Below are 14,122 nucleotides of genomic sequence, written 5' to 3'. Positions count from 1 at the left end.
TTTGACATAGAAACTTTGAACAGAAATAGGATACCATCGACCTTCTTCAAATGACAAATAAACATCATCCTGTGTCCTTGGGAAAAGGGATTTATACGCCTTCAGAAATATAATCGTTTTTGCGACAAGAAATCTATTTTCGGGTATATGGACAAACAGGGGGTCCATTAAACATGAAAAAACCTGAAAATCTAAATATTTCGTGTAATTGTAGGTTTAGGAACATTCTAGTGAAAAAAAACACAAAGACGATAATCGTCTTGTGTGGCTGTGTTTTAAAATGCAATATGCCAGCGGGGGTGGGTAGGGGAATGGGGGCACAGAAATTGGCTTGGTGGTGGTGGGGGCGGGGAGCACAGAAATGGGCGTGGCATATTGTACCCACATGGATGTTAAGAGTACTGGCCACGGTCCCTTTTCAGCTAAATTTTCATAGAAGTTGTACGTCAGTAGGTTCAGACGGAAGTGTGTTACTTAAGTTATTACGTTTCTTGAATAAGTGAGTGTGCATGGCTTTATGTCGCCCGTAGCCACATACCAGCAGCATCACTTCAGCTGACAAGAGATGTTCTATTAGGTTTTAGATGTTCTAACTAGGTAGGGAGTCTTGCCTTTGTGAGACCTGATGTCTGTGAGCGCTCGTGGTGTGTGTACGTGTGTGCATGCAAGTTTTGGTCCCTGTTTGGCTGTGTATGCTGGCTTATGCGAGTGTTTGAGGGCGCATATGTGTGAGTGCGCTCCCGTGTTGGTGCTTTTGAGAGGGTATGTTCCTGATTGTATAATATCTGTTTATAAGCGTTTGTATGTGTACTTGTGTGATATTCGCATATGTAATATATTTTCAAGTGTTGTCATGGAAACTAAACCTGATCTTACTCCACATACTGCATTCATTTAAAGTGTCTCTATTTTAGTAACTAATAGAATTTAAGAAAAGAAAAATACAAATACAAACAACATATTTCACTTAATAAAACTGTAAAAAAAGAGAAAAATCATATACAACTTATTTCACTTGTTTCCGCGTGAATTCCTTGACGCCACCTCCTCTACCGTAATTACATGCGACCTCGCGTACAGTGTTCCAAATGTGGTTGATCATTAAGCTGTGCTGTGAATTAACGATCGGACTGGGAATCCAGTTTAAACAATGCAACATGGCGGCTGCTGCTCACTGCACCAAGTGAACTGGGTTCTAGGCAACTTCAGTTCATCCTAAGTTAATGAATTTTCGTTTTGTGCCCTTTCATATACCTGTTCGGAATACCCTTTAACATAGAGCCCTCGTATCGTCAGTCGGACAACTGGTATCACGATATATAGTGTATGTTAGAGCCTCAATATATCATATATACTTGGGTAAGTAGTACTTATACAAGACTGCTCTTAGCACACAACTAGCATGCATTAGGTACTGAAATGTTGATATCCTTATTGTTATTATGTATAATTATGATGCAGATTTTAGTATATATTATTTACTAAGATATATTATTATTGCTAATAGAGAAATATCATAACATATATTGTAGTACATATTCCTGAAACAAATATTTCGAGACATTTTAATGGATATTTTTTAATATATTACGTATTGAAATATTTGTGTTTGAAAGTATTATGATATGTATTTTTGTACATATTACACAAGTTGTTGTGTATATATTAAGGTACCCTTTAGGTACATAAGTATTGCTCTACTGCTAAACTGTCATGATATATATTCATTATATATTTGTACTCTGGGCGATAGCCTAGTGGTTAAAGAGTTCGCTTGACACGCCGAAAACTCGGGTTCGACTCCCCACATTGGTACAATGTGTGAAGCTCATTTCTGGTGTTCCCCCGTCGTGATTTTGCTGTAATATTGCTAAAACCACACTCACTCACTCACTCACTCACTCACTCACTCACTCTTCGAAATTCAATGTTACATTACTAAAGTTTCCATCGTATCAGCGCCGAGATAGCGTTGTGGAACAGGGCCTACTTTCACAAAGCTATCTTAGCGTTATGTAGAAACAAACTCGGACATAGACTTGAGCTAGTTATGAAGCTGAGATTGCTTTGTGCACGTGTGTCCTGGATAGGATGAAAGGACACGACTGGAACGATCTTCTTCATGTACAGTACACAGTCAACTTCGTTTGTAACGAATCAGCGTAAAAGGAACTGACGGATGTAGCGAACCGTGACATTTTATCCTGGCGACCTGTATATTGCAATATTGACTAGCAAATATAGACAACTTGTATATTTTGGTCGAAATGCAAACATGGTTACAACGGACGAAAATAAAATTCCCTTGGTGTTTGTTAATGTGCACCCATAAATATGAAAGGCAACCCTGTAAAGCAACTGGTTTTTGTCACCTCTTACTTTTATGAGATTTAATTTTCTTTCGAACCTTGCGTTTCTTTTGTTGTTCAGTATATATGTTTATGTTGTACCGTCACTTCTGACAGCTTGATACGTTTACAATAGGGATGAGCTACAGTATTTCCGTGATTTCACTAAATATGCAGTACCAAACGTTACTAAAACTATAAAATGAATTGAGTCTGTTAGCCACGATAACTGCCAGGAATGAAAATTCATGTAAGCAAAATGTATGTTGTTCAATATCAACCATCCGTTAAAACGCAGCTTTGATAATACGGACTAAGTCTCTGAGGGATAGATCCGGAATTCGGCGGTTTGGCTGAATGCGAATGAATGAGGACCCTGCATGACAGAAAGACGGATTTTCTACAAATGAAATGCAAAGCCATAATCCTTCCTGGTCACTTGGCTTTCCATTCCAGTTTAAAGTCATTCCCGCATCTCAAGGTTCTCAGTTGAGTCTCAGCGGACGAGCGCTTAGCGCGTTGCAGTCAGTTACGAGGCATGTGCGGTCCCCCATCTGGTCCCTGACGCGGGGACCTCTCATAGTATATGCCAAGCGTCTCCGTCGGGGAAGGACTATGCTCGGCCAAAACTTACTTTAATATTCACCCCAGCTTCAAATGTCTGAAACCACTTTGCCCTACCTCTATAAATAATCCCCGAAGACTAAATAATTTCTTCACTCGCCCCAAGAAGCGATTCTATTGTGGTTGTGGGCAGATGAATGGCCATCGGCAGAGGACGATTAGGGCTTTAAAATTTAATCGTGTTTCGTGTTCTATTTAGAATTTTGGGCAAAGGTTATTAGCGAGTCGGGATTGCAGTTACACAATGGGGTTAGCGGAGGAAAGAAGCTGGAGGGTTAAGCTGGGGTTTTAAAACTCAGTTGTGGGGATTTTGTTGGTCGGCTGACGCAGTTTGTAATATGCATTGCGGTCAAATTGGCTGGTGGAAACGCCCCGTTTGTGTTGTAATATACCTTTGTGGTCTTCGTTACTTCGTTTAAAGACTTTGTGGTGGACCTTTGATTTTTATATCAAAGCTATTAGGCTTCGTTTTGTTTTTACATAATATGGCATTTGTAACTGTGTGGTGTATATGAATAACGCATTATTTAGATTTAGCAAGATTTTTATGATAGTTTGAAGTGTTTTGTTGTTTGAGGTGTAGGTGGTTGAGTGAGAGTGTTGGTGGGTGAGTGAGTGAGTGTATTAGGAGGTGAGTGAGTGGGTAGATGGGTGAGTGAGAGAGTGGGTAGGTGGGTCAGTGAGAGAGTGTTGGTGGAGGAGTGGGTGGACTGGTGGGTGAACGAGTGAGTGAGTGTGTTGGCGGGTGAGTGTATAATATACTGGATCACGATTTATTGGAATCTTGGATTCCAACTCAAGATCAGCAGTTCACTGTACAGATATGTAGCAGTAGCAGTAGCAGTAGCAGTAGCAGTAGCAGTAGCAGTAGCAGTACCTCACGTAGACGTTTCCTGTCATCAGGAGGAAGGACGGCTGTGTTCCAGTGGTTGGGAGCTGTGCCAACAGCAAGTTACTGCAGCTGCCTATATCCGTCTCACTTTCATAGATGCAATGCGAGATCTTACTTTTGTTACATAGGTGCGTTCGTGCGTGCATGCGTTACACAGGTGTGTGTGTGTGTCTGTGTATGTGTGTGTGTCTGTGTCTGTGTGTGTTACATAGGCCGTGTTGTTTCGTTCACAGTTTGATTTGTTGTTTGCTGTTACCCTGCTATATGATGGTGGTCGGAAATTACCGAGATAAACCAGTGATCGAGTTTGTTATTAACGTCGGGTATCTCTGACATTTGACGACACACATTGTACGTCAGTTGATGCTGACCATGTCGTCGCTGATGTTCATCTGTACTGGGTAAAAAACAAAGAGAAATCAAAGCTAAAAAAATAAATAAAAAACACGTGTGCCATGAAAACATGGGTCCTCATACACTCGTGAGTGAGTTTAGTATTACGCTGCCTTTAGCAATATTCCAGCAATACCTCGACAGGTGACACCAGAACATATACCCCACCGCCCCTCACTCGATAACACATGTCAGGCAAAGCAGTTTTGTAATGACAAAATGTTTGACGAGTCCACTTTCTCAAGGAGATGGTAGCCATACGACTGTCCTAGGTGTATGTTGAAGCATAGAAATTACGACTGTTTCGGCGCTACAACATATTTGCTCTTATATCGCCATTCCGCATATCCCGCACTTAGGTACAAATATATTCACGTATTCAGCGGCCACAACTCGAAAAGGAAAGCGTGCTGGCTGTTTTAGAGTGAGCGACACGAGTGAGTTTACGCAATATTCCAGAAATATCATGGCTGGGAACACCAGAAACGGGCCTGACACATTGTACCCATGCAGGGAATCGAACGCGGGTCTTCGGCGTGACGAACAAACACTTGAACCACAAGGCTACTTCACAGCCATGTGAGCAACGCTAAGCTATATCAGGCCCGCATTCTCTTCATCATTTAAGAACACGGTGCTATTGGAGGATATACGGTAAGTTGATTCATACTAGACAATCAGATAAGGAGGAGCAAAATGATTGCAGTTAACGCTACGACGCGTTATCAAGAAGGCACGCTCTGTCAGCTGCAAGGGTGAACATGCAATGATTATTTTACTTGAAACCTCAATGAAAATTCCAGGGTCCATTTTAACAAATTATGCTGACACCAAGTGTGCGTCATTAAGTTTGCGACGAAAGCTAACACTGCTCAACGTTACAATGATGGTAATATCTGAGGGAAGTATGACGAGCGCTTATGCAGTGGGACCTCCTTAAGGCAGAGCGTCTGTCCGGAAAGTGAAGAGTTGGCTGGTTCGAACCCGGTCGCGTCATACCAAAAGTTCGCTGGTCACCCCGGAAGACCCGGGTTCGATTCCACATCGCTACAATGTGTGAAGCCCATTTCTGGTGTCCCCCATTTCTGGTGTCCCCCGTCGTGATATTGCTGAAATATTCCTAAGAGCGGTGGATAACAAAACTCACCTATACTGAAAGGCCTTGAAAGCTAATGCGTACTGCTTGGCGCTCGGCATTAATTATAACGGTCTGATCTGTCAATATACTCAGTCCGACTGGTTTGAAGAGTACCTCAATGGACAGGAACACACGCACAGGCGCAAGTACGCACACACCCCTGTTCACAAGCACGTTGCTTTGTCAGTTTAATAGTCCTGAACGCGACGGTATGCCCATTTTGTTTCACGTGGTATTGTGGACGATGCCAATGATTTAGCGGGCGCTTCCTATCATTCAAAAATGACGTTCTCGATTGCACTCAAAACCCGAGGGAAATCCATTGAGATGGACACGCACGAATGCACACACATGCATTTTCTGGTCACACTACAGTTCGACTGGTACAACAAAATAAATATCTGGCGTCACTTCACGATAATCTGGAATGATGTTCCTATCTCTAAGGAACTGGCATTGCAAGCGTCTCGATGTCATCACAGAACATATTTTTCATTTCAGTGTTACTCAGGCTACATGCGGCGAACATCGAAAGTTAACTTAAATTGCATTGCAGATCAGTGGTCAGGGTATCCCAGTGCTATTAACTCGTCTCAGTGAAGGTCCGGGACGTCACATGCCCAGCACTAAGTGTGTTCTATAAATGACTACAAAATGGGGATCGGTTGGCCAGAAAGAGTAAAATGATGGAGAGGGCGTGATAAAATGACTTGAATCGTTGCTCATAATATCAACCGCTAGGTACACCAGAAATGGGCTTCACACATTATACCCACGTGGGGAATCGAACCAATGCCTTCGGCCTAACGGGTCGACGCTTTAACCATATGACTACCCCATCGTACCATGCGGACCCATCAAATCTCCCAATCAATTCGCCTGTACATCCGAAATGAGGGTGGGTATGAGAGGAATTCAGAAGGGGTGTGTGAAATAGGGGTGACAGTCGTATATGCTCCAGGTTTTCAAGCGATGTAACCTTCACGGGACATTCACTAAACATTTCCAAAATAATTCTTCTTACTCTGAAAGTGTGCAGCATGTCTACAGTGTAAGTGTTATGACACAAATTATTAGTTTCTCATTTGCGGCTGAAACTATTCAGCAGATGACAATCAGACGTCGATCACTCGGGACTCAGCGAATCAGTCAAAGGGAGATAACTGTAGATTTATTGACGTGGAGAATTCGAAGTCGGATGGGACTGGGAACACGATTCTGCAACGAACTCCACCTAACAAGACAAGAGATTTTCCGTTGGATCAGTCATACACACAAAGATCACCATATTATTAATGTCGAAAAGTCACTATTCCCAAATCTGGACCACTTACTGTTAACGAGTGTAAGGTTTGGTCTGAATAGACTGATTGAAATCTCCATTGAGGATGTGCTCAAAGCAAAAAGTAAGAACATAAAAATGACAAGTGAAACGAAAACTTTACACATTTCAAAATGGATGTTTTGCATGTCAAGTAAATATCAGGATGACCAGTCACTTCTCAGATGGCATATGCTGATTAAACTGCAATACATCAATCTGTCATTTGATAGGGGATACTTGACATCAAATTAAGAAATGACTGATACATTTACGTGGCCAGGGTTCGTCTAGTGCAACACTTAATCTTCATCAGGTTTCTGACTTTGCTTGTGAGATGTGCCATTTCATGGATTCAATCATCTTGTGACAAATGAATCAACCTTTAATACAAAATTGTAAATTCTTGTTAAGAATGAGGCAAGTCACTATTCACTTGAGAAACTCCATCGTATCCAGCTACTTAACATTGCTGTTTGACTAGCCTCTGCATAGTCTTGCTAGTAATATGTTGCCGTACTCAGCTGTTGGTCTATCTTAGAAACAGACAACGCTGTTTGCCTTGTGGTCGACTGTCCAGAAGTTACAGCCTGATTGTGTAATGTCAGTTGTTCAATCATCGGCCATGTCAGACCAAAAGACTGAACATGTTATTACCCTGGCTGGAGTTCAGCATAAACAATATCAATTTATGGATAGATTGGCCAGGTATATACTGTGTCTGTTCAAACAAGTACAAACAATACACATGCACACGTGTATGCATCATAAGCAGATTGAGGGATGTGGATGCTCTCATGAAAATGGGTAAAAATGAACTGCACACCCATTTTTTCTAAAACGGCTGTATCTGCCCATGTGCATGTATGTAGTACTGTGCAGATACAGGTAAGACTTTTTCTTATCCAGCACATTTTGTCATTAGAGGTACATCGGGCGGGTCATTCTCATTCTTTGGTAAATCAATGTTCATGATGTCAATCACTGAATTGTCTGGTCTCATCTTGATTATATACTGGTGCATACAGAGCTTGAACATTGCTGAGAGCAGCTTAACACAACAAACAAAACATGAATGCCAGTTAGAATGCGAGTCATGTGAGGGAGTTGAGTTTTACTCTGCAATCAGCAAAATGTCATCTATATGGTAGCAGTCTGCAAATAATCAAGTCAAGACGAGACAATCTGATGATCGAACAGCACGTGCTTGGGTCTATGCAATTGTGATAGGATGACGGATGCCAAAAAAGTCATCGTGTCTGACAATCCAATCCCTTTAGAAGCCTCTTACACAAACATGGGTTACTAAAGATCAATTCTAACTGAATTGTCATGGCTACAGATCTCAGAGACCAGCTGTTGGTTGCAGTAGGATGGAACTGTCAAATGTGACTGGAGCAAGACATTCAGTTAAGTAATGATCAATTGCTTGCACACTTAAATGCTATAACATTGCGGACATAAAAGACTGAGATGGATATTACTCTGATTTCCATGTTGTGATATATTGCAATGTGTATAGATGTATGCCAATGATTTTCAGATAAATGATATTAGTCTTAATGTGTAATGTTTCACTGAAGTACTGTTACAAAGTTTTGCAAACCGAATAACAAAGGTAGTAGTATACCATGATTTTTAAGTTCATTGTTGTTTGCCTGACAGAATGCACTTAGATGTGGTATGTAATTATTGTTACTGTACTTCAGTTTTTCATTCAGATTCAGCTCCAGTAGAAACATTTGTTAAACTGGACTATTCCCAAATAGGGAAGTGTGCAGTATTATAAGTAAACAGTAACATATACTAGTACTAACATTGTTATATGGTTACAAAATGAATTTAAAAAATACCCATAACATGATTTAGGTGAACTACTTTAACTGTGACCCTCAACAAGAATGTCATTATATAGTCCTACAAAATTCATCAATTTAAGAAGTCTGCCTTTAAGATAAATTGATGATGTATACCCACTATGGAACAAACAAAAGTAACAAAATAATGCGAATTGTAAAATGGTCACTCAGAGCCAGAGACTCTACAACTCTACAAGTCCAAAACTAACATTGGCCCATTGGAATCGCCTTTCTTCCTCCAAAATGGTCACATATGCAACCATTCATACACACACAACTTACAGCATTTAGTAGAACACAAGGCATTTTAGGCTCCATTTACAAAGATAGTTCCACTTAAAACTGTTCCATGAAACCGACACAAATGTAAGAATATTTGGCACTTTCAGAGCACATTTCATTGAAATGGGAATCAGGGGGGCAGATAATTCAAAGGGAGCCAACTCTGGATGAGCCAATACATTGCAGAATCTAAACCTTACCGGGATACTGGTATCATGAGATACTGTAGCAGTATATACCAGGGCTCCAGATTATTCTTCAAGCAATTGGGTATTTACTCCAATGTCTGTTTATGTATGAGTAATTGCATGTTTAGAGGAGTACCTAGCATTTTGTATACTCCCACTAGTTTAAAGAATTGAGTACTTTTACACAGTTTCTTATCCTTATTGGGTAATTAACATTATTAAATACATAAATACAAATGCTTCTCAAAAGGCCTAAGTTTTTAGAAATTCTTGTATAGCCACATTGGAGGCGTTTTTCAAACACTCACAATGGAAGTCACGTGACAACTACAGTAAACTCTGGATAGTGACAACGGCCATGACAGTATATGTGTATATAATCATCACTTCATATTTGCTAAGGTTGGACGCCACAACAAATAATCATACATAGGCCAATTTAGTTAACTGAGTGAAGAATGCAAGGTATTCTAGAGCTACTGGGTTTTAAGTGATTCTTTTTGTACTCTCGTATATGTAATTGAGTAAATGTGATGTTTATGGAGTAGCAAATATGTGCCTTACCTGGAGCTCAGTCCCAGTTAACCAGTTAATATTGCACAGGTCTATAGAAAAAAATATTCTCTCAAACTTGTTCCTATTTATTGTTTCATGCAATGCAATTAAAAGACAAGGCTGGACAGATAAGCCCTAGTCACAATTCACTTTGAAGTCATACTTTGTTCAAGAAACACTATTTCGAAAAGTGTACCACATAAAGATATCAAGACTATCAAACTGAACCACTGCATTGTTTCAGGTTTACTAAAGAACAATATAAACAATGGAAATCCCCTCAAAATTCTTTATTCATCTATTTTACAGATGACTGTACATGTCTGGTTGTATGATGCCGCTCAGATAAAGACCTGCAATAAAAAAGTTACATATCAGTGTTCCTGATTGGTGTTTCAAAGAAACAGGGCATTGGATCCTCTGAATTTCAGATGTCTGTTTGACCAAATGAAAATTCACAGGACCCACAGAATAAAATTAAACACACATTTCAGATGTAACATTTCTTACAACTTTCATTAAAATTATAAACAAACATAAATAATGCCCCATATAACAACTTCACAACTTTTGACAACAGTCAGTCATTGTGAAACAAAGTCCGATGCTGGGGTCAGCAGGCTGTTAACTTCTATTGGACAGTTGACAACTCTGACGGATTTGTCCGTGGGAAAGGACCTATTCCTGAACACTGAACAAGTTACCTGATGTAAGCAAGTGTCTATTTTTAATGTCATTAGATTCCGGCATTCAATCTACAGGACAAAGGCAAGATCAAAAGAAGTCCATGCTAATCAAACACAGGGCAAGATTTCTAAAGACATTAACAAAAAATTGCCACACTCAAGCACTTGAACATAAATAATCCTGGATTTAAATATCAGATTAAGGAAAAGCTAAACTTAAATCATGACTATTGTGACTATTCTGAATACAACTGTCTTATACAACTCCTATCGTAAGTAATTTGCAAATGTTTGTATGTAAAAGTGGCTAAGAATGCAATATTTACACCCAACAAAACCTTGAATATTGTCAACTACATGTTGACCACTCCAAATGTATTATGTTCATTGCCAATATCATGTCTTTACAAAATACTTCTACCGATTAAAAAATCCAACAAAACAAAACCAAAACAAAACATAAGAAGGAAATGAAAGATCCAATTTGATCCAGCTTTCCCAATGCCCTCCAACTTATGAAAATATCATTTAAGTTCATGATATCATAGGTTTAGAAAACTAGACAATTCCATGTGGCCACTGCAATCAAACTGCAGTAAAACACTGTATAATATCAGAAAGGCTTTAATTTTAATATTATAAAAGTATTTAGGCATTGCATTTCATGCAGTTATTAAATTTGTTTCACATCATTGTTTTCCTGATTGGCAAATTGGGTTTTACACCACTGTTAGAAATATTCTGGTAATATCACAACAGGGAGATGACAGAAATTGGCTTCACACGTTGTACCTATGTGGGGAATCGAATCCAGGGTCTTCAGTGTCATGAGTGAATGCTTTAGCCCAGGTTAGCCCAGCTGGATTGTTTTTACTTAACTTACATTTTGAAGGATGAGGCTATCTTAATCTTCTGGCCTCTCTTTCAGATTCCAGTAGCGTGAGGATATCTCCCTCTCTGACTGGGCCCTTGACATTGCGGATGATTGAACGATTGCTGTCATCCAAAAATTCAACTCTGACCTATAATCAAATTATAAAAAATCTTACCAAAAACAAACATTTTATTTATAAATAATTTATGACAGAGAACCTAACTTAATTTCCAGTCTAAGTAAACTTAGTCTCAGTGTATTTCATTACACTCCACCACTGAGTCTAACAAAACCTAGTAGGAGGTCGCGTCAGGTAACCTTTGAGCAACCAATGACGGTCCAATCAAATGCGAGACGGTGAAATAGATTTAGCCCCTCAGACAACGGCTACTATTTCGGGATCGGAGGGACTTTCAAAATATTCAGGTCACTGACACAGATCTCCCCACAAACAAATCTGCATATAACACAATTATTTGACCTGCAGTATATACGCTTTGGGGTTTCCGCAAGATGACATCCTTGAATATTGCCAAAAACACCATTTTCAGTGACCGCTGTCAGGGTTGTATGTATGCCGTGTGAATCACCTGGAAGCGAGCGTAAGCTAAATAGCATTCGGAATCGTTCGGGTATGAACCTTTTCGAGATAAAAAGATCAAAAGGTATGTGTGAATGTGCACTTTCGCGATTTGGCAAGCTGTGTTCTGATTGGTCAATCTCAAAGGTTACCTGACGCAATCTCCCGAATCCCATAAGGCTTTGTTAGACTCAGTGGTGGAGTGTAACGAAAAGTACTGAGACTAAGTTTACTTAGACTGACTCAATTTCCAACAATGCAGATGAGTCATTACGTTATTCAGGACTGAAACATAACATAGTTCAGCCTAAATAGAGTTAAGTGTAATTCAGTGAGTGAGTGAGTTTAGTTTTACGATGCGCTCAGCAATATTCCTGCTATATGGCGGCGGTTTGTAAATAATCAAGTCTGGACCAGACAATCTAGTGATCAACTGCATGAGCATCAATCTGTGCAACTGGGAACCGATGACATGTGTCAACCACACCTGATCCCGTTAATCGCCTCTTACGACAAGCTTAGTCGCCTTTCATGGCAAGCATGGGATGCTGAAGGCCTACTCTAGCTCACACCTTCATGGGTCTAAGAGTAATTCAGACAGTTCAAACAGGTGAGGATGACTTTGGACAAAAGTAGGGCTGCAAAAAATATAGTATGAGGCAAATATGATATGTATCATGAATACTGAGAAACAAATGTGAATAATTATTCACCAATACAATACTGTAGTTCAGTGATCAATGCACAATATGGAATGCCCATGTTGACAGTGTTAATTTGTAACAGCAACAACCAGTGATCTCATGACTTATCCTTGGCCTGTACTCGTTATCATGGTTGTACTCGACAGTACCAAAATGTGGCCTTGTCAAACTAACATGACTGACGTACACTACTGCAAAGCTAGTACACATTCCATTTTTGCATCTCCCTTTGAAAAGAGACATATGAGTTTAAGTAAGACATCCTCCATTAAACAAATTGTAAATATTTGCTAATATTTGGTTCTGGAGACCACAAATAATGAAGTAAATCCATGAAGGGCTAAGGTTTGATTCACTAAATATGCGAGTGAATCATAACAGCCTTAGTAAAAATCATTTTAGCATTTATTTTATCATGTTATTTGTTTTCTCAAGAACAATGAGGGTAACAAGACATTGATCTATGGGATGACTGACATAAAATGCATCAACTTAAGTGTATCTCCGTACATGAATGTAGAAACTTGAGGAAAATCTCCCTTGGGCTGTTTCTGAGGCTTAACTAAACACCATCCACATGAATCACAATTGTCACATTGTATTAAACACAGAATCATATCATTGTAAAGATCAGATGATGAAGACTGGTATGTTATACTCAAACAGAAAAAGAAAGAAAAACATGAGTCCTTAAAGCAGCAAACACAGGAGAGTTGAATGCGAGTTCACATGTACATCACAGCCTATGAATATGATTTGATAATCACTGATATGTGTATGTACCTGTGTACATTGTCCTTGTGATCCGGTTCGGCCGAGGACTTTCGTCACCTAGAATGATACACACACAGATATAATATACACTGTGATTTCAAGATCAGTAAAGAATCATGTGCTGACCTCAAACAAGTACAGCTTCAAACAAACAGGTGTCCAAAATGCCATCACCCGATGCCCAGGACAAGCCGATGAGCGAATCATTATTCCCTGCAACCCCATTCCCACTAAAACAATGAAAGGAACTGGATAGTCATACATCGTAATGTTTTGTGTATATTTGGTCCAGTGGTAAACACTACTGACCAAGACTGCCTATTTCAGACTCTTAACAAGTAAAAAAAAAACCCTGACTAATAATCCATGCAATTCTAACCATGAAAAAACAAACAAACTTTGACAAATGTGATCAGATACAGAGAATGTGAAGTGCGGACAAAATATCAGAAATGTTTTGAACCATGATCTCATATCTCTGAGCATTACTAAGTTATTTCCTTTACATTTTGAGACACAAACTCACTATTCAATACTATCTCACAATATTAGTTAGATCCCAATATTAGTTAGATCAAGATGTTCACCATAACCTTTCCCTGCACCCTCTCAGATTCTATGAATTCAGAGATGCAAAACCTTTAGTGCTGCAACTAGCAGTATATGTTCTTGTCTATATACCCAATTTTCAGGATTGTTTTTTCATATTTCATAGAATTTCTTGGGTGATCGAAAACCGGACAATTACGCACTCGTCGTTGATTATATTAAACGACAAAGTTACACTTCCAAGTAACAGTATCAAAAGCAAAAATGTACCCCAGCTTGGTTAATGTTTAATATTTCTTACTTCAGTGAACTCGATAACTGTCAAGCAACATTTTGTCATCGTCCTACATTTGGT

Source organism: Haliotis asinina, chromosome 7 (assembly GCF_037392515.1).
Source record: "Haliotis asinina isolate JCU_RB_2024 chromosome 7, JCU_Hal_asi_v2, whole genome shotgun sequence".
NCBI classification, from domain to species: domain Eukaryota; kingdom Metazoa; phylum Mollusca; class Gastropoda; order Lepetellida; family Haliotidae; genus Haliotis; species Haliotis asinina.
Note: the sequence above shows the minus strand (reverse complement) of the source record.